At 38.4% G+C, this 21,820-nt stretch overlaps 1 long non-coding RNA gene across 1 annotated transcript in view; it reads right to left on the bottom strand.

Annotated features, from left to right (window-relative positions):
• Positions 1-10,099: 10,099 nt before the first annotated feature.
• The window catches only part of LOC129351006 (uncharacterized), a 15,981-nt gene continuing 4,260 nt past the window's right edge, over positions 10,100-21,820 (bottom strand). The window contains exons 3-4 of the long non-coding RNA XR_008604623.1: positions 11,257-11,382; positions 10,100-10,156 (exon numbers count right to left, since the gene is read on the bottom strand). This is a non-coding gene — a long non-coding RNA (uncharacterized LOC129351006). The remainder of the gene's footprint in view (positions 10,157-11,256; positions 11,383-21,820) is intronic.

Genomic DNA, 21,820 nt, shown 5'->3' with positions numbered 1-21,820 from the left:
ATAAAGGTTGATTTGATTTGATTTGATTTCTATCATTTAGGATGGCAGTGTAATTCCCCAGGCAGTGTGAACACTATATATTTTAGAAGAATAGAAAGACATTTCTTCTTGTAGATTCTGCAATCCAAACAAAATCTATTTTTAAACACGTTGCTTATAAGTTCATCAGCAGGAATATGTTTGCATTACTATATTTCACCACAGTTTATTAGAAAGAGTAAATGGCTAATTTCAATGACAGACCTCTGGATTTCAATTCCAAAATACGCTGTTCATATAAGTCTGCTTCTTATTACTAACATTCTATTTTGAGCATGAGTGGCAGGAAAATGAGCACACAATTTTAAATTTATGGTAATAAATTCCTACTATTCAAGAAATGCCTCCAGTTCATTGCCTTGCAATGCTGCACAGATCAGTTTCATTATCTTATATTTGTCAGTATTACTGGAGTTGTCTCAGAAAAATGCCAGTCTCTTTCAGACTGATAGAGCAACCCTGCCAGTGATGTAACACAGTCCATCTTATCTTTTGCTCTCTGGCTGAGAATCATGGTGTCAGAAAGAATTTATCCGTTAAAGTTGTCCTAAAAGGTGTATTTGAAATGATACAGTAGAGTCAACACAGGCTGTGACATGTCGAACCTTTTTACAGAACAGATATCAGCGAAAAAATATACAGATACAATAAAAAGTCAGAAATACATGCGCCCTTGGAACAAAAGGAAGAAGGTAAAATCAAAATCCCCATGAGTGTTGAGATAGCACCTGCATGAAATGGTTTGCAGCTGACAGTGTCTGCTGTCTATCTTGAAGACAAGTTATTTTCACACTCTGAGATGAATGTGTGCTACCACTGTGAGACTTTTCTTCAAGGAAAGACAAAATCTATGCTGCTGGGATAGCCTGAAGTCATCCATCCATCAACTTTTCAGACCACATCAGCCTGAGACAAAAATGAAAAGAGAATTGCCATGAATGACTTCCACAGGCTGTTTGTCTAATGTTACATTAACTACAGTTTAACTATATCTGTATTTTTTGATATTTGACTGGTAATGCCAATAAACAAGTGCTTCAATAAAATAATTCCTGAAGCCTTAAGTTTCCTTACTGCTTTATGCAAATACATTATTATTAGTCATTTTGCAGACAGAATATTAATATGACATTTGCCCAAAAATGTGAATGAGCAAACATCACAGTCACAAATGTTAGTCAAAAGACACAATAATGCATATTTCTCCTCCTCACACAGAGATACATCTTTGAATGCATATAATAGAACATTGCTTTTGAATTTAATAGAATATTTTATTTTGCCTATTACCATCAATAAAATAAATGGTGCATGATGCAAAATGTACTTACATTACCCTGGGAACAGTGGATAACTGCATAGACTTTAATCAAAATGGCCGCATGGTGAGGGTTGGAATGGATGCGTTTTAAAAGTAAATTTTAAAGTACTTCAATCTCATCAGACACTTGTTACTCTATTCATATGTCTCACAGTACTAAAATCTGATAACAGTATCTCAGAGGTGAAGGATGGAAAGATTTTTAACTTGACAGACTGACAAAGCATCTCTTTTTAGTTGGCTGTTGCTTTCCAAATATAAAACCAAGAATTTTGTGATCCTTTCAAGCCTGACTTCAGTTACTATTCTGCAGGCTGTTTCTTGATACAGTGAGCACAAATTATGATGTCTGAAAGTGGCTGGACTGCTCACAATGAATTCAAAAACAACCTCCCTCTGTAATTCATTTACAGCTTATTTCATTATGTGGAAATAAAGTTACCCCATCTCCTTTTGCATTTAACAGATATGTGATGTCTGGATTGATCAACAGCTTATGTAACTCAGTGAGCAGCGTAACAGCTGCAGATTTCTTTGCTGACAATGTGAAGAGTTTTTGTAATTATTTTTTCTTCTATATGTAGGAGGCAGTGAGTTTCAGTCCAATCTGATCAAGGCTCTGCTGTGGTTGTTTTCTTAAAGCACAGACCAGTGTGACCAGCTCACACTGTGGAGGAGTGTAGGTGAGCTTTGCAAAAAAAAAAAAAAAGAAGAAGAAAACAGGCTTAGGTCTGTTTTGACAGCTTTCTGACTGGCTCACTGTGAGGCCAGTTGACTCTATTTGGAGTTTGGTGGTCTGTCAAAATTCAGATGAGACATCTCAGGACCCTGAGGATAAGAACAGCATTAGTTCTGGTTCACCAAAGATGTGACTGACATGGAGTATAATGTTTTCTCAATCATTAACAAAATACATATTGGAGCACATTTTTGAACATCTGAATGGGATAAACTATTTAAAATGAGCATTTCCCAAGTGAAAAAGAGACTCATTAAGTTTAAGGCTCCGTGAACCCATAATAATTTCACTAAAATATTCCTATTCTGAGCTTTTTTTTTCAGCAAAGCTTTGCATGCAGCTGTGTTACACTCACGAGACTCACTGTTTCACACTGAGAATCAGAAGTATCTGGTTAGATCTACATTTGTTGGAAAAATGCATGCCTTATGTGATATGGGATTGTGGCTACCAAGGAACATTTTCCCATAGCATGCCTATGTTTGGCCCTGGGTTTTCAGCTGAAAACTAGTAGATCACCTTATAAGGTGCTATGAAAAAAGTGCAATTGTTTAAGGACATCCCAGGATGAGAAGGTTAATAGTTTGGCCTCTTGGCAACCAGTATTATTCCTTGTTGTGGTGTCCTTGAGAAAGACATAAACACCTCTGCTCTGGAAGTGCTTAACCTCTTTGCCTGCATAATTTGACTTTAGTGTTTACCTACATGTGTGACAGCTGCATAAGTCACAGCACATAATGTGAGAAGCTACCGTAAATTAAACTAGTATGAGTTCTTTATATGATGAAGAGAAGCTTATGCTGTATGTGCCTGGTTTATACAACCAACCTGTATTTAATGCCATATCAATCTGCTTTAAATCAAGAGTGCATCTGACAATGTGTACATATATGGCTTGGAATTGTCAATCTGGGCAAACATGAGGTCTTTGTGAACCTCCAACCACAATCCGCCACAAGGAAGCCTATTGATTGTTATCCTTTGGCACAATAAATTGTAGTTTACCCTGAGTGAATCATAAAGATCAATGGAAGATTATTTGATGTTTGACCCTTATTCTCATTACTGATAAAGTTTTTAAGGTCAACAGAAGCCAGAGGAATAACCTTAGTCATGCTTCCATTGGCAACATGTGACAGTTTCAAACAGAAAAAAGGAAAATGACATGAGTTTTATAAATAAGTCAGATAAGACTGGAATCAGATAAAATGAAACTTGCTCTATTGCCATTTCTAAGCACGTTTACATAAACTGTATTTCATGGCTTTGTTTTTGTCGTTTTGCTGCACTCAAGTGGACAAAACTATAACTGTATGTATTACATCTGACGGAAGAAAATGTAGTTTAAATGCATGCATTTAACATTTTCCTGCATTTTATCACATTATTTATTGCAAAAATGTAAACTATTATTGTTTTATTACCCATTTATGGCAGAAGTTTTCTGAGCGGTCCACAATTAGTCTGAAATTCTGCAGAATTGTTAGCACATTAAAGATTATCGCATATTGTATTTGTAAAAATCCAAAACCTCAGACATGTATAACAGCAGCCAAACACCTGATGGAAGATAATTAAAAAATAAATAAATTTGAGTTTCTCATATCTGGCTGAATGGAGGTAAAATTTCCCACATGAATTATATATTTTTTTCTAAAGCAAGTAATTAGGGTCCGAGCACCGGCGGTGCGAAGACCCTATTGAAATGCCAGGGTTTATTATTAGGGTCCGAGCACCGAATGGTGCCGAGACCCTATTGGAATTTGTCGGGTTTATTATTATTATTATTATTATTATTATTATTATTATTATTATTATTATTATTATTATTATTTTTATTTTTTCTCCCGTCTTTTTAATTGCGTTTTTGGCGGCCTTATCATACCCCAAAACGTGTGAAACTTGGCATGCTCATCAGGACTGGTGAAAAATTTGATATTTTATGGGCGTTGCGCATGTGTGTGGCAAAAAGAGACTCCATAGCGCCCCTTGGAAAATTGAAAATTTGGTCATTAGGCCAACTTGCAAGACCTTTCATCTACAGCTACAAAATTTTGCATGCATATTCAGCACATCAGGAAACCCAAACAAGTCAATCATGGCCACGCCCTAACCCCAACAGGAAGTCGGCCTTTTTGAATTAGCTGTCCATCCATTATCTATACACCGCTTATTCCTCACTAGGGTCGCGGGGGGTGCTGGAGCCTATCCCAGCTGACTCGGGCGAAGGCAGGGGACACCCTGGACAGGTCGCCAGTCTGTCGCAGGGCTACATATATAGACAAACAATCACTCTCACATTCACACCTACGGGCAATTTAGAGTAATCAATTAACCTCAGCATATTTTTGGACTGTGGGAGGAAGCCGGAGTACCCGGAGAGAACCCACGCATGCACAGGGAGAACATGCAAACTCCATGCAGAAAGATCCTGGGAAAGCCGGGACGCGAACCAGGGATCTTCTCGCTGCAAGGCGAAAGTGCTAACCACTACGCCACTGTGCAGCCCTGAATTAGCTGTAAATTTTTTAAAATTAATAAGTCATTGGGGATAAGTTCGAGAGATGTCAAATTTGGCCAATATATGCAAACACACGACCTGATGAAAAGTTATCAAAATGTTCATCTCATTTCGAAGGGCGTGGCCATGGCGACTCCCAAAAAAATGGATCTTTCGCCATGAAACAGGAAGTGGTGTCTAACTCAGCTGTACATGCTCCAATCTGCCTGAAATTTTACATGTGTGATCAATGTCCAGCCCTGACAACATCCATGGGGTTATATACATTCACCGTCATAGCGCCACCTTGTGGTATCAGGAAATTGAAATTTTTCACACTTTGATGTACTATTCTTAGCACGTTGATCAGATTCACCTCAAATGTGGTAACATAAGCCTGAACACATTGATGATGATTCCCAAAGAAAATGGTGACTCGTCGTCAAGGGGCGTGTCTGTGGCATCGCGGCGAATTTCGATTTCTCGCCATAAAAATTGAATTATTAATATCTCAGCTGGAAATGATCCAATCCGGACCAAACTTGATGTGATGGACACCAGTCCGGTTCTGAACACATCCACATTCATAAATTTAGAAATACTCATAGCGCCACCTATTGGCAACAGGAAGAAATTGTCATTACATTTGCACGTGCCATTGCCTGATACTTTGTCATATGATTCTGAAAATTGGTTAGGTGAGTGACCACACATTGACGATGGCACAGTGTGAAGATTTTGACGATTCATAAAACGCTGTTGCCGTGGCAACGTATCGTTGCCGGAATAAACAAAGTACTTTTTGACAGGTTAAAAATGCTCAAATGCTCGCCAAAATTGCCACACATATCTGGACCGGCAACCCATTTGATATTTTAGGGAAACTGCACATGTGTTTGGCAAAATGGCTCCATAGCGCCACCTGGAAAATTTCAAACATTTACTACGGCCAGTACGTGTCACCTAGAATTATGAAACTTGGTAGGCATATGTAACTCGTCAAGACACACCAAAATGTAATTGACAGCCATGCCCAAAACCCAACAGGAAGTCGGCCATTTTGAATTATATGTCATACGTTTTGACGATTTTGGGTCATTTTTGTACATTTTCAAAAGCTATAAACTCACATAGGGTAACACCGAGAGAGCTGAAATTCGGCCAGGATGTAGTCCAGGCATGGGTGATCAAAAGTTATCAAAATGCTCACCTTAAGTCTGAGGGCGTGGCCATGGCGGCCTCGTGAATTTTGATGCTTCGCCATGAAACATCAACTGCTGTGTAACTGCCCTAAACATGCTCCAATCTGCCTCAAACTTTACATGTGTGATCAGAGTCCAGTCCTGATCACATCCATAGGCTGACATAAACTCTCGGTCGCAGCGCCACCTGGTGGTTGGAAGGAAATGCTCTATAACTAGCCTGGACATGGTCCGATCTGCCTGAAATTTTACGTGTGATCAGAGTCTGACCCTGATCACATCCATAGGCCAATATACACTCTCGGTCGCAGCGCCACCTGGTGGATGGACAGGAAAAGCTCTAGAAGTAGCCTGAATATGCTCCAATCTGCCTGAAATTTTGCACGTGTGATCAGAGGCCAGCCCTCATCGCATCCATAGGCCGACATGCACTCTCGGTCGCAGCGCCACCTGGTGGATGTGCGTGGATTCGCCGACCAGCAAGGATGCGAGGACCCGTCCAACGCTGCTTGCAGCTTTAGTTTACTTTTTGATCGCAACAACTTGTCAAGATATGGAAATGATTTTAATTTGATATTCATTTCCACGTGTAGTAATCCTGACACCACAGCATACAAACTAAACAGGAACTATTAAGGAAGAAGTTTCGGTTATCTCCCTGCCTTGTAAATGGAGAAAATTTATTTTTAAAAAATGCATAAAAGTTTTCTTGGTGCATGAACTGAGGCTGCTGACTGACCTTATATTGCACAATGTTCAATGTCTTTAAATATTTTCACAGTAAGGATTCATCTGTCGATCTATCTATACCTGAAACCTGATCCTCTGTATATAGTCTTCTACATGTTTGTTGTTGTTTTTTTTTTAAGAATAAAGTCATCTGTATATAATGCTATGGGCAATTTTTGCACCGTTTTTTTCTTATTTATTCTTGCACTGCCTTTATACTCTTATACTTTCTCCTTTCCTAAGGAAGAAGTTTCAGTTATTTCCCCAGTTATGTTTGAAATGTAACATTACTTCTTCAGCTCAGTGCATCAGTGATCATATTGGTTTAGTGGTTGGAAGTCAATAAAACATTAGCGTCAGTCAAATTGAATGCGTCAGTGGATGGAAGTGGTGGTTGCCTTGTGCTGCTCTTCACTTCGCTGCAGCTCCATGGCTCCATCTGCTGGACGGACAGAAGTGCAGCAGCTGATGGCAGCTTCTTTGACCTCACGCTGCTGTCAGACCCACAGATTAGGGTTTATTTCAGATATATATAATAGAAAATAGTAATTAAAAAATAAGCTGATGTTGTATTTTTGCAGCAGTGAGTTTTACAGGGTTAAGAGCAACCAGTCAAAGGTTATTACTGAGGATTTTAAACAAAAACATTCAGGCAAACAGTTAACATCATAGGGTGCCTGACATGTTTGTTTTTTTTCCGGGTCGATACAGATTTTTTTTGTAATCAAGGAGATCAATAACCAAGATTTGGAATCACTACACATTTGCAGAAAAAATAAAGTTTTTGAACAGCACATAAAGTTAAGTTAAAATTAAAATAATCACGAGTTGCAGCCTTTGCTTATTTATGTTTTACATGCTGAAGTTGTCCTTCAGTGTTTCACTGATCAGATTGTGCTGTGGGCAGGACAAAGATCAGAGGGAGGCAGCTGCAGCAGACCCAAAGTAGTTTCACATTCATTTATCTGATCAGATTTCAGGGGGCTTTTTTTTTTTTTTTTTTTTTTTTTTTTTTAAGAAATGGGACCAATAATTGAAAACATGCTAAATATCAGATGGGATCATTGGTGTCACAGGACATCTGCAGACACAGGTCAAAGATTACAAGGAGTTTATTTAACGAATGAAACTAAAACCAACACAGAAAGGATAACTAAACCAAGGTGAAAACAAAAAGGGGAAACCAGACTAATTGTAGGAGAAAGGTTCTGGTTTCAAAGTCTCTGGTCTGGCAGAGAGCGGAAGAATGAAGAACCGGGCCTTTGTGGATTAAGGTGATTGAGAACAGGTGAATCAACCCCCACACCTGTGAGAGAGATGGATGGATGGATGGATGGATGGATGGATAGATAGATAGGGAGGTAGATGGACCATAGATAGATGGATGGATAGGTAGATTCTGCAGTGGGGAAGTTTTCAGTGTGGCAGTAGCAGATAGGAAAAAAAGTAAAAAGAAAAGCAGCACTCAGTGCACAGATATAAATAGATGCTTTCTCCTTAGAGAAGAAATAGAAATGCTTGTAAAAAAAAAAAAACCCTGTGAAATTGCACATATTGACTTATTTACATTTTATTGCAGTTACTTCATGGGTGATCTGAACTACTGGGAGCAGGCTTGATTGAACACAGTCTGACTGCTGCAGGAAGGAAGGACCTCCTTCAAACATCGTGGGTGAAGCAGTCTGTCCCTGAAGGAGCTGCCGGTGATGGTCCTGTTTCCTGCAGGGGGTGGGAGATGTCCTCCATGATAGACAAACAGCTTTGTCATCATCCTCCTGTCTACCACCAGCCCAGGACAGAGCTTGCTTTCTTAACCAGTTTCTTTAGTCTCTTTCCTGTCTGCAGCCGTGATGCTGCTGCTCCAGCAGACCACTCCATACAGGATGGCTGATACCACCACACAACCATAAAAGGTCCTCAGAATTGCTCCCTGCACCCCGAAGGACCTCAGTTTCCTGAGCAAGTGAAGTCTGTTCTGACCTTTCTTACACCGTGCGTTGGTGTTCTATCTCTAGACATGTTTGAATGTCTTTATCAATAAATGCTCAAACATATGTTGAGTGTCAGCTCAGCTCTTTGTTCCATACATGTAAATGTTCCTATGTGATTGGTGTCTTGCAGTCAGAGTGTAAAGAATTGAAGCTGTCAGAGGCTTTCTGTGGTGAAGAGGCTGCAGGACATCAGCTGCTCCAACAGGTGAAGCCTTTGTTCTTTGGCTCCAACCAGAAGCAGCAATAAATCAGCATGAGCTGCAGCTTATCCACCTCATAGAGTGTATAATAAAGAAACCAAGAGGTTTTAGTTGATAGCTGTCGCTAGCAGTGTGTTGTTCAGGTTGTGAGGAGAAGTAAAAAGCTTACAGCACCTGGTATTCCCAGGTAGTCTCCCATCCAAATACTAACCAGGCCCAACCCTGCTTAGCTTTGCAGATCAGATGAGATTGGGTGTATTCAGTGTCAGAAACAAACCTGACATGATTCAGATCTCCACTCACACCTTTTATTTGTCGTTTGGTTGCGCCAGTACTAATTGATAGCATCATTTAAGCAAAGTTAGAGCAACATCTTGTAGGACAGGTGGTGTAGAGGTAAGTTTTTTGCCTCCCCGGTACCTTAGTACCTTTATTATCTTCACTTCCTTAATACTTTTGTGTATCATCATTTACGAAAACTAACAGCTACACCCAGTAGGAAGGATAGTGCAGTGGTAAGTTATCTGCCTCTCATCCAGGAGGTCCTTGGTTGGAATCCAGCTCAAGGCTCTTTTTACACTTTGGCTGCATGACAACCTCTTGCAACCATCATTACAACAAACTCCACCAGGGACCTTGTGTGACAGATAGCTCACACAGAGGGTGTGTGTCTGTCATGTGGATGGTCACGGTTCGAATCTCCGCTGGGAACCTTGTGGAAAGGTTGTGGTCTGTGGTGTGGAGTGTCACTGGACTGGACTGGATTGGAGTCGGGAAAAAGGAAAACCAGGAGATTTACCCATAAGCAAGGCACGAAGGCACGAAGGCACGAAGGCACGAAGGCACGAAGGCACGAAGGCACGAAGGCACGAAGGCACGAAGGCACGAAGGCACGAAGGCACGAAGGCACGAAGGCACGAAGGCACGAAGGCACGAAGGCACGAAGGCACGAAGGGCACGAAGGCACGAAGGCACGAAGGCACGAAGGCACGAAGGCACGAAGGCACGAAGGCACGAAGGCACGAAGGCACGAAGGCACGAAGGCACGAAGGCACGAAGGCACGAAGGCACGAAGGCACGAAGGCACGAAGGCACGAAGGCACGAAGGCACGAAGGCACGAAGGCACGAAGGCACGAAGGCACGAAGGCACGAAGGCACGAAGGCACGAAGGCACGAAGGCACGAAGGCACGAAGGCACGAAGGCACGAAGGCACGAAGGCACGAAGGCACGAAGGCACGAAGGCACGAAGGCACGAAGGCACGAAGGCACGAAGGCACGAAGGCACGAAGGCACGAAGGCACGAAGGCACGAAGGCACGAAGGCACGAAGGCACGAAGGCACGAAGGCACGAAGGCACGAAGGCACGAAGGCACGAAAAGATTTTTTGCAAATTTTGCCCTTTTCTTCTATTCGTCAAGGCGGTGACATCAACACTGAAAGAAAAAAAAACAATCCACAAAATCAAAAAAAGAAGATAATCTACCTACAACTTTTAAAGAACACGCTAAAAAACACAATACTAAAAAGTCACACTCTTCTCCTCATCACTCATTTTTACATTTTAACACAATTTCAAAGCCACACAAATCACATTCTTCATGTCAAATCACTTCTCTTCACTACAAATGGGAGAGAACAGCAAACAAATAAAATGCAACTTATGGCTTAAATATCTTCAAAATCTCTTTGCTATTCCTCTACATTCAAATTCCTCAACACCACTCAACAATCACCTGCAGGATCTCTTACTTCTTTCTTAGCTCTGACAAAACATCTTCAAGACTCTGAGAAGACAACTCATTTTCAGCACATTTGCTGCTTCGTCTAAGTGTCCACACACATCTCCAGTCATCCACAGGCCTCACCACTGATCAGCTGCACAAACTTACATGTTAAACTTCTCCAAAGATAAAATACAGGCCCTTCTGTCTGATCACAACTTTTACTGGTGGCTCATATTTCAAGTTCATTTCCTTGCAAAGTCTTTATTTTGGATTAAAGTGGGATCTGTGACCAGGCAGATCACTTGTTTATTCTTAGCATTTGGATTTCACTGACATTCCTGTCATGTAGAAAAATAGAAATATCTTTGCATTGATTCAGCTAAACTAACTGCAGACACTGAGAGGCGTAAAGTTCAACAAATGCTGTTTTTTATTTACTTCACTGGTGACATCAGTAGATGCTTGCAGTGAAACCACCACTGCAAATATTTATGCATTTAAGTATTACAACTGAAAACTCCCTACAAACGTCCACTTCTAACACCACAAACATTGTCCAGAGGAAATGATATTAGCTGAACATAAAAACATGTAAAACAGCTCTGATGCTTTCATCCTGAGCTCCACTCAAACATTTCACTGTGCAGCAGCTCAGCAGTTTGTTTAAGAAAAGCATTTAGGTTCAATCTGTGAAGCCCAAAACCCACCAGCTTTGAAAAATGACACCATTTACCAGAGTCACAAACTGTAAAAACAGAAGGAATTGTTGGATTTTCTATGTGAATGTGTCGCCTCTCTAGTTAACTCACCCGGTTACGTCTCCATCCTGACGCTGCTCTGCTGGACCGGAGCTTCTGGACCAGCCGGGTGGACCTTCCTTCACAGATCTTCCCGGTGGGAGTGATTCTGAGTCGGCCTTGGTTGACTGCAAACTCCTTAAAATGGACACATGAGAGGAAATCGTGGACAAATCGATACAACAGCTTGTTCGGTTCGTCCTGTTCTTAAATGGGTAGAAAACTGCTGAGAGCTCTCAGTTCAATTCAATTTTCAATTCAATTTAATTTATATAGCGCCAATTACAGTCAAATTGTCTCGAGACGCTTTACAGAACCCATATGCCTGACCCCCAGAGCAAGCCAAAAGGCGACAGTGGCAAGGAAAACACCCTTTTAACAGGGAAAAAAACCTCGAGCAGAACCCGGCTCTAATGTGGGGGGAACCATCGGCCTGCTGGCCGGGCGGGTTGAGAGGGACAGAAGAGGTAGAAAGGTAGAGATAGAGGGGTAGAGATAGAGAGGTAGAGATAGAGGGATACAGATAGAGGGGTAGAGATAGAGAGGTGGGGGGGTGGGACACAAGGACCATAAAACACAGCCACACATCTGAAGCATCCAGCATCCAGCTCTGGGACCAGGGACACTCGGAGAAAGGACACAGAAAGAAACAGAGTGAATGTAATGCAATAATGGTATATGTAGTAAATACATAGGTAGTTAGAGAAGGGCTCAGTGCATCAAGAGAGGTTCCCCAGCAGTCTAGGCCTATAGCAGCATAACTAGGGGCAGAACTAAGGGACGTCAAGAGGGGAAGTCAGTTGTGCAAATGAAAACACCAGCTCACCCCGTCAAGGTCCCCCAGTCAGCCCTAACTATAAGCTTTGTCGAAAAGGAAGGTTTTAAGCCCGGTCTTAAAAATAGAGAGGGTGTCCCCCTCCCGAACCCAAACTGGGAGCTGGTTCCACAGGAGAGGCGCCTGATAACTGAAGGCTCTGCCTCCCATTCTACTTTTAGAGATTCTAGGAACAACAAGTAAGCCTGCAGTTTGAGAGCGAAGAGTTCTGCTAGGATAATATGGTACTATCAGGTCTTTAAGATATGATGGAGATTGGTTGTTAAGAGCTTTATATGTCAGAAGAAGGATTTTGAATTCTATTCTAGATTTAACAGGAAGCCAATGAAGAGAAACCAATATAGGAGAAATATGATCTCTCTTGCTAACTCCCGTCAGTACTCTGGCTGCAGCATTTTGGATCAGCTGTAGATATTTCAGAGAGCTATTGGGACAACCTGATAATAAGGAATTACAGTAGTCAAGCCTAGAAGTAACAAATGCATGGACTAGTTTTTCTGCATCACTCTGAGACAGGATGTTCCTGATTTTCACAATATTTCTCAGGTGGAAAAAGGAAGTCCTACAGATTTGTTTTATGTGCGAGTTAAAGGACATGTCCTGGTCAAAGATAACACCGAGGTTCCTCACAGTAGTACTGGAGGCCAATGTAATGCCATCCAGAGTAACTATATGCTTTGAAAGCAATTCTCTAAGATGTTTGGGGCCAAATACAATGACTTCAGTCTTGTCTGAATTTAGTAGTAAGAAATTATAGGTCATCCAGGTCTTTATGTCCTTAAGACAATCTTGCAGTCTAGCTAGCTGATTAGTTTCATTTGGCTTCATAGATAAATACAATTGAGTGTCGTCAGCATAACAATGGAAATTAATACAGTGCTTCCTAATAATGTTGCCTAAGGGAAGCATGTATAATGTGAACAGTATTGGTCCTAAGACAGAACCCTGAGGAACTCCATGATTAACCCTAGTATGCTCAGAAGAGTCATTGTTGACATGCACAAACTGGAACCTGTCTGATAAGTAGGATTTAAACCAGTCCAGTGCTGTCCCTTTAATGCCAATAGAATGTTCTAGTCGCTGTAATAAAAGTTTGTGGTCGATTGTATCGAATGCTGCACTAAGGTCCAATAAAATAAGTATAGAGACCAGTCCATTATCTGACGCTATGAGAAGGTCATTAGTAACTTTCACCAGAGCTGTTTCTGTGCTATGATGCACTCTGAAGCCTGACTGAAACTCTTCAAACAAGCTATTCCTTTGTAAATGTTCACATAATTGATTTGCAACTGTTCTTTCCAGAATTTTGGAGAGAAATGGGAGGTTGGAAACTGGTCTATAGTTGGCTAAAACATCTGGATCTAGAGTGGGCTTTTTAAGTAAAGGTTTGATTACAGCAACCTTAAAAGCCTGTGGTACATAACCTGTTACTAGAGAGAGATTAATCAGATCTAACATTGAGGAATCAGCTCTGACAGAGTGTTGCTCTGACTCCATGTGTGACTGAGGCTGGAGTGAACAGAGCTGCTGCTGCTCAGATGCAGCTTCTTATTAGCACAACAACAGACGCTGCGTTCACTACGTCTGTGGGTGTGGAGCTGATAAAGAGGATCTTCACCACTGACCTGAGCTGCTGCCACACGGTGAGACGTCCAACAGAGTCACTGAGCAGCTGATGATGAAGAAGATGAAGGCTTCAGGAGGAGGTGGAGGAGGAGAAGCTGCAGGGCCACATGAGACACTGAAGAGACAAACCAGAAATGATTCACACACTAGACATGAAGAAAAGAAAACATCAGAGAGTGTAAAATACAAGAATGAGTCCTGAACATCACAGGCGTAACCCGTAGAGCTACATGACCACACATGTTCTGGTCTTGAAAACGTGTATTAATCCAATAGAAAGTCTAGGGGTAGGGTTAGGGTTGGAGAGGAAGGTCCTTACAGTTGTAATGAAAAAAATAGGGTAATTAATATTACACATAAATATTTTTAATGTTAATACTAAGCAGCCGAATATTCTGAGAAATTAATCCGTGGTTTTTCCTTCAGCCGTTGTAGATCTAGATAACCTAAAGGTACAGTGCAACCACAACGGCTGAAGGAAAAACCCCAACTTTATTCTAAGAATTTTTTGGCTAGTGTGACTTAATATTAAATTATGAAAAAATGTATAATTTTATATCCATGTTTTTGGTACATTGCTACTGTCAGGACCTTCCTCTGTAACCCGAACCCTACCCCTAGACTTTCTATTGGATTGATACACCTTTGCTGACAGCCAACATGTGTGATCATATAGCTCTGCGGGTTAAGCCACTGACGCATGTAGTTGGTCCTCAATGCTGAGGCCCTGGTTCGATTCCCGCTCGCAACCCTGTGCTATATTAGTTGTTCTCATTCTTATTTCTACCCCATTGTCTGGCTGTCTCTCACTACGCCTATCCATCAATTAACTGCAAAAGACTACAACACTTATTTACAAATTTCCTGTTTATTTATTAAATACAATTCTTTAATTTCTTACATCTTTTTTCCCCCCATACTTTATAAAAGTTTAATTGTCTTAACTTTTTCCCATTTATTTAATTGCTTCTTTTTTATGTATTTTCTTTCTTTAATCTTCTTCTTCTTTCTAGAATTTAACACCAACCTTCAATTTTGGGTCATTTTTAGACATTTTGAAAAGCTATCAACTCAAACAGGGTAACACCGACAGATATGAAATTCAGCCAGGATGTACTCCAGGCATGGGTGATCAAAAGTTATCAAAATGCTCCACAAAAGTCTGAGGGCGTGGCCATGGCAGGCTCCCAAACTTTGATGCTTCGACATGACACATCAACTGCTGTGTAACTGCCCTAAACATACTCTAATCTGCCTCAAACTTTACATGTATGATCAGAGTCCCGCCCTGATGACATTCACATGCTGAAATACAGCCACAGTCATAACGCCACCTGGTGGATAGAAGGAAAAGCTCTATAACTAGCCTGGACATGGTCCGATCTGCCTGAAATGTTATATGTGTCATCAGAGTGCGGACGTGATCACATCCATAGGCCAATATACACTCTCGGTCGCAGCGCCACCTGGTGGACGTGCGTGGATTCGACGACGAGCATGGATGCGAGGACCCGTCCAACGCTGCTTGCAGCTTTAATTGTATTTGATATTTTTACATTTTCTCCCTGTTTTTATCTGCATTCATCAGTTTTTCTATATATGTATTTCTAATTTAACTTTTTTTTGAAAAATGTATTCTTTTAATTTTTTTTCAGATTTTCATGGGTTTTTGATTTTATTTTATTTTATTTTAGTTTAGTTTAGTTTATACAGTTTTTTTAAAAATCATTTTTCAGTGTTTATATTTTTCTTTTTGGTGCTTTTTTAGTTTCTTTTTATTATTATTCTTTTTTTTATATCTTTTTGTTTTTTGTGTATTCTCCCTTAAACTATTCCCCCAGATTTTTTGTGTTTCTTATTTCTACATTCTCTCCTTTTTTAAAAAATCTGTATTCATCTGTTTTCTATATATGTATTTTTAATTTTACAGTTTTAAAAAAATTCTTTTACCATTTTTCTCAGATTATTTTTTTTTTCTATTTTTCAGTGTTTATATTTTTCTTTTTTGGTGCTTTTTCTGTTTTTTTTAAAATATCTTTTTTGTTTTCATGTTTTCTCCCTTATACTATTCCCCCAGATTTTTGTTGTGTTTATTTCTGCATTCTTTCCCTGTTTTTATCTGTATTAATCTATTTTTCTGTATTTTTGTTATTTTGTAGATTTTTTTTAATTTTATTTTGTTTTTTTTATTCATTGTCTATTTTTATTTCATTTCAGATTTTAGTACATTCTCAGTTTTTACAATATTTTTTATGATACAAGTTTAGAGTTTATTCAAGTTTTGCTGATTTTTTTTGTGCTTTGTGGGTTTTTTGTTGTTTTATTTTATCTTTTTATAGAATTTCTTTCAAAACAGAAGCTTTAATCCTAAATAATTTGGATGGACTCACACCGAAAGAATTTAATGTTAAGCATACAAATTTTTTAAATGCCCAAATATTTGTCAATTCAAAAAGCATAAATAGCGTCTCCTGTAATCTGAAAAGAAGAATTGTGGACTGATATTAGTAGATAATAAATTGATTCTCACTGCTGCTGATGTTCACATTTCCACTTAGAGCAGCTTTAAAGCTTCCATTGAATGAAAAGGGAAAATAAATGAAGATCTTTCGTATAAATGTGTCAGTGAGCTTAAAGCCGCTCAGAGTGAATCTGGTGTCTGAGATGAATTTTTAATATTATTACATGAAGGAATCTGTGAGACCAGCAGTGACCAGCAGGGGGCAGAACACATTTATTTGGTGCTGGATGATGGTTTAGATGAAAACAAATCTGCAGATTCATCGATCGGATCATTTTAAAGCATGAAATGACAGAAATCTGGCCTGTTATTGTTTCATGAGAAACCTGCCAGTTTAAAGCTTCCAAATCCAGAAGATTTCACAAACTCTGCTTTGAAAACCTTCAGATGAAGAAAAGGAAAACGGAGGCTCTAAAAATGTTTAGTTTGTCTAGAATCAGAAAAACTTCCACACAGACGTAGCTACGCTTCTTCTTCCACCAATCAGCTTGCTGCATTTGCCACGTGGCTCCGGAATTCCCCTTCAGCTGCGGGGCTTTCCGCTGTGATTGACAGGCTGCGGTCTCCATGACAACAGCGCAGAGATGTGTCAAGTAGACTGAGAAGAGCGCGAGCACAGCTTTTAGTCAGGCGAAATGATCTTCAAAATAAAAGTATTTAGTTAATGAAGCCGCAGCTGGACTGATTTTAGGACCAAAAAAATTAAATAATGTTTAAATAAAATAATTTGAATATAAATATATAGAAAAAAAACAGGGAAATATGAGTGGGATAAAAATGTCTCTCTAAAGATTTATTAGATGATGCTTCTATATTTTTACCAAGTTTTAATCTCCAATATGTGTATAGATATTTACTTTTTTATCGTATAGATATAATTTGTGTATGACATGTCAAAACAAGCAGGTTTAGAATAACAGTAATAATAACAAATAAAGTATACTTCAGCAAATGGAAAACAACATGGAAAAAAATGCAATAATATTAAATGCATAGTAATGAAAAAAAATGTACAAAGCAGAATCAAAATAGGACAAAATGCAAACATGCACAATTAATTAACAGTAAGAAATAATAAATTACTAATAAAATAAATAAAACCAAATAATTAAAAGCTTTCAGCAACACAAGGCGACTTTTTCACCTTTATTAAAAAAATTAGTTGAGTAGGTTTAGTTAAATAATTTTGGATGGTCTTAACTTTAATATTTGAATTAGTCAGATGAAATAAAGATAAATAATATGTACAGTTTTGTTTGGTAAATTTTTCTGTTCCAGATGAGATTCAAGAGTTTTTATTTCTCACATGCTGGTACAATTTGGGTGGAAACACAAATTTACTCTTTCACATAGGTATGAAATAACAAGAAAAAAGATTAGAAATATTCATTAAAACATAGAAAAAGTCATAAATAATAACGTGTAAAGAGATTGTGAAATATTTAAAATTTTAGGAACACAAATTAAATGTTAAATGAGTCGGCTAAATGTTTATAATACCTAATGTTATGGTTTCACTAATAATTTAATTTGTTGAAAAAATGTATGTTATATTTAGCAGTGTAGGGTCTTAATCATAACATTTAAATAAATAAAAAAATCATATATAACATGGCCGAGTCTTAATAATTAATTAAGTGTCTTTTTTAATAGAGTTTTATCGCTTCGTCGTTTCATCTTTCATCGTTTCATCTTAATCACCTGACTGAAATATTAAACACAAAAAAACTACAAAACCACTACACTGTTCAAATGTCACTGGAAATGAGCACGACGGGCTTTTATTATGAAGAGCAGTGACAGGAAAACCGCTCGACCTCTTCCCCGCTGTTTTTCTTTGTTGAATCATTTCAGAGTTTTTCGGGAAACGGACGAGCAGTTGGTCGGGCTGGAGGCTGAACGCAGGTAAAACTCACCTTTACGAACTTTATTTGAACTTTATTTAAACTCTGGTAGCTGCTGGTGGACTGTCAGGGAGGAAAATAATCGATTAAACAACTCACAGATGAGTTATACGCGTTCATTTAACCGATTTTTAAAGCAGCGTCGAACCAACGTGACGTTTAAATTCAGTTTAGCAGCTTTATTTTGGGTACAGAAAAACGAGCAAAAACACCTTTAAATGTTTACTCAGCTGCTCTTTTTGCTCTTTAAATCACATTTAGCATTTTTAAACACCGAATTAAATACTTTAAATCCACTGAGGTGTGAGTAAAAATGTGTTTATTAGCTTATTAGCTCATTAGCAGAGTAAATAAATAAATCAGTCATGTGTTGGTGAAGCAGAAAAAAACCCAAACTGGTTTAATTTAACAGTTTCAATATGGTGGAAATGTGCAGTTTGTTTTGTTGTTTAATCAGGTTGTGCAACAAGGAAATTTCTGCAGCGTTTGCGCAATAAACAGTTTATTTTAGTGCGTTTTTAATTGATCAGCCACAGTTGTAATCTACCTGATTTTATTCTCTATCTGTGTCACTTCTGTGCATTTTTTCCTTGTATCGTACCTAAATTAATCCAGTGTTATTACGGCAAATTAATCCTATAATTCTCTTCTTTTTTCTGTTTTTTTTTTTTTTTTAAACCAAACTGATTATAGTTGAAGCTACAACAAACCTCTGAACTTCAGATTATTTTTTAAGGTAAATAAAATGGAATTGTGTCAAAAAAATCTACCTCTTAATGTGAAAATAGGTAATTATTCAACTATATCTCATGAGCTGCAGCAATTAATCAAATAATCAATTAGTTGTCAGCTGTTAGATTAATCGCAGACTAATTTGACCTTCAATTTATCAGTTTTGCCTCTTAAATAGTAATTTTTAAAAGTTTTTTTAACTACTGTATGACAGTAAACTGAATATCTTTGGAAAAGTAACATGTTGGACTTTAGAGACATATTTTCTACAGCAAGCAACCTTTTACATTAATTAGAAAATAATCAACAAATTAATCAACAACAATAATCATTAGTTGCATCTGTATTTGTCTGATGGATGCAGGAAAACTTATTTTCATCATTAAAGTCATTTTTAATAAAGGTATCTTGTAATATTACATCAGGCTGAACAATGCAGCTAACTGTTTTTGCAATATGGTGCTGGAAATGCAATATCTAAGTCGCAGGAGCTTCAATGTTTTGATTAAAACTTTAATTTGTCTCAACATGTCTCTATAATTAATTTTTGTGGTGCTACAGGGACATTTACCGATCATATTCTACAGACATAATGGAACAAGTTTGTTTCTTACAGACTGCCGCAAAAAATAACACCAGTTTCATTTATTTTCATTTCCTGTGGAAAAGAAATGTAAAAATTCCCTCGAAAATCATGACTTGTATCTCATTGTCTGCCCAATAATCATCATTTAACTTTTTTGTTATTTGTTTAGCTCTATTCTTTGCATGTTTTTATTTCTGTCTTTTTGCATATCTATTATTTTAACTTACTTTTGATTAATTCCCTGAAACATGACTGGATTAATCCAAGTTTGCGATGTTATCAGGATAAAATAATCCAGCTAACAGTCATACAGAAGGATTTGTTTCTTTTGCTCTTTGGCATAAATAACAACAAAGAATATTTGAGTTTTAGAATATAATTTATCTTTGAATTTTGGATAATAAAACAAAGATAAAGTTGATTTAACTGCATTTGTTAAATGCAGGAAGACTGACTTTTTGTGTCTTGTCATCTTTTAGACTGTAAGTTTCACATTTAGTTACATTACATTGGAAAAAAATTCTCTCTTTCAACTTTATATAATTGAATTATAACTTTAAGAACTTGAAATCAGTAAATCCTTAAATTTTGCAACCAGAAAAACAAGATGGAGCTGCTACCAGATAAATCTGTAACTTTAAATGATGCAAAAATGTAGAAAAATAATAGATTATACTGTCACACTTGTTCTTATTAAACCAAAGAGACTCTAAACAAGCTGTGAAGAACAAAAAAACATACAAACTGTGATAGATTTCATGTCGGTTTCTGCTGATATTTTGTCCTGAAGTTGGGACATTGGGAAGTTGGAGCTGTGGAGTTGTGTTTTTCGAGGCTTGCGGTTTCCCTTTACTTCCAGTGCTTGTGCTAAGCTAGGCTAACCCTGCTTCTGTAAACTCCGTCCGATAAAAAAAATGTGGGGCTGCTGTTTTAAGAGAGGCAGCACTTTGTTGTTTGTTCAGTATAGCTGGAAAGTGAGGATTGTCCTCGAATAATCACCGAGGAGGAAGAGGAGGGTGGAAATTCCCTGCAGTGAGCTCAGATATGACGCTGAGCTGTGATTAAGACTTGGTTTGTAGTCACAGGAAAATCCCTGAAGGAGGAAGAACGGATCAGAAACCTCCTCCTCCTGTGGGAGCCGAGCATTCATCATCTTCATCTTCACCTTCGTCATCGTGTTTCTGCTGAGTCATGGCCGGAGCTCTGAGGTACGTGATGAAGCTCTGCAGACTGGAATCACCTCGATTCTGTCGATGTTTTTGTGGATCAGAGTGAAATATTCCAGATGTGTCAACAACATTTAGCCTGTAATGAGAGTAACACAAGGCGACAAGAATGTTTTAAATTCTGCTCCAGAATTTAAAACTTTATTTGACTTTTATCTGTTTTATTTGTGGATTTTAAGCTCCAACAAGCGTCGGCTGCTTGTTTCATGCAAAATATATACATATTAATCTTTCTACAAGTGCCGTAAAATTTATTTTAAATGTCTTAAAATGGAAATGTGTGTTTTATTTTGTTTTTATTTTAACCCTCTGAACCCCAAAACCCGCTGCCAGCTTTAGAAAAGCGTTTAGATTTTGTTATACTGACAAAATTACCTAAACTTTAAATAAATAAGCTTTCAGACGGTCCTTGAACTTCTCATCTGTGACGTTCCATCGCAAAACTCAACCAAATCTAAGCTGGAAATCAGACAATATTTATTCAACGTGTCTCTTTTAAAAGTCAACCAAAAATAAACTGTTTTTATCAACCAGATTCTGTAAAAAACAAAAAATTCTGCACATCTCGATGCAACTATGAAGCCATTAATGACAGAGCTGTGATCAACAATCACATGACAGAAAATTCAGGTACCTTTAGGCTGAGCTGCAGGATGTGTTTACCCAGAGCAGAATCAAAACAGAAATATCTGAAGCATGTAGAGTCAGTTTCATGTCCTGTATTGGTAGCACCTGTTGGCACTTGGAAACATGTTGTACAGGTTAACTGCGAGTCCTTTAAAAAAAAAAAAAAATTGTATAAGAAAGGAACTGCACAGAAGACATTTCTGAGTTCTCTCTACTTCTAGTCATGGTTGTTCTGTTTCCATAGAGGTGCAGGACTTTATATTGCAGTGAAAAATGAACCAACAGTGAGTAAAAATGTGAGAGGAGCAAGAAAACACTGGGGTTCACAGGTTAAGATGTTGCAGGAGGATGTTGTTGTAGTTTCTGGTGGTTTTCTGAAGACGTCCAGCAGGATGATATTCAGCAGCTTTGCTTCAGCATGAAACCTGATTAATCTGGAGACTTTTAGATATTTAAAGAGACTTTCTTTTTGTTAGCCAGCTCAGCAAAACCTAAAACCTCAATAAGAGATAGTAATAT

This window comes from Amphiprion ocellaris, chromosome 17 (genome assembly GCF_022539595.1).
Source record: "Amphiprion ocellaris isolate individual 3 ecotype Okinawa chromosome 17, ASM2253959v1, whole genome shotgun sequence".
Classification (NCBI taxonomy): domain Eukaryota; kingdom Metazoa; phylum Chordata; class Actinopteri; family Pomacentridae; genus Amphiprion; species Amphiprion ocellaris.
The sequence above is the reverse complement of the archived record's forward strand: the minus strand, read 5'-3'. Positions and strand labels throughout refer to the sequence as shown.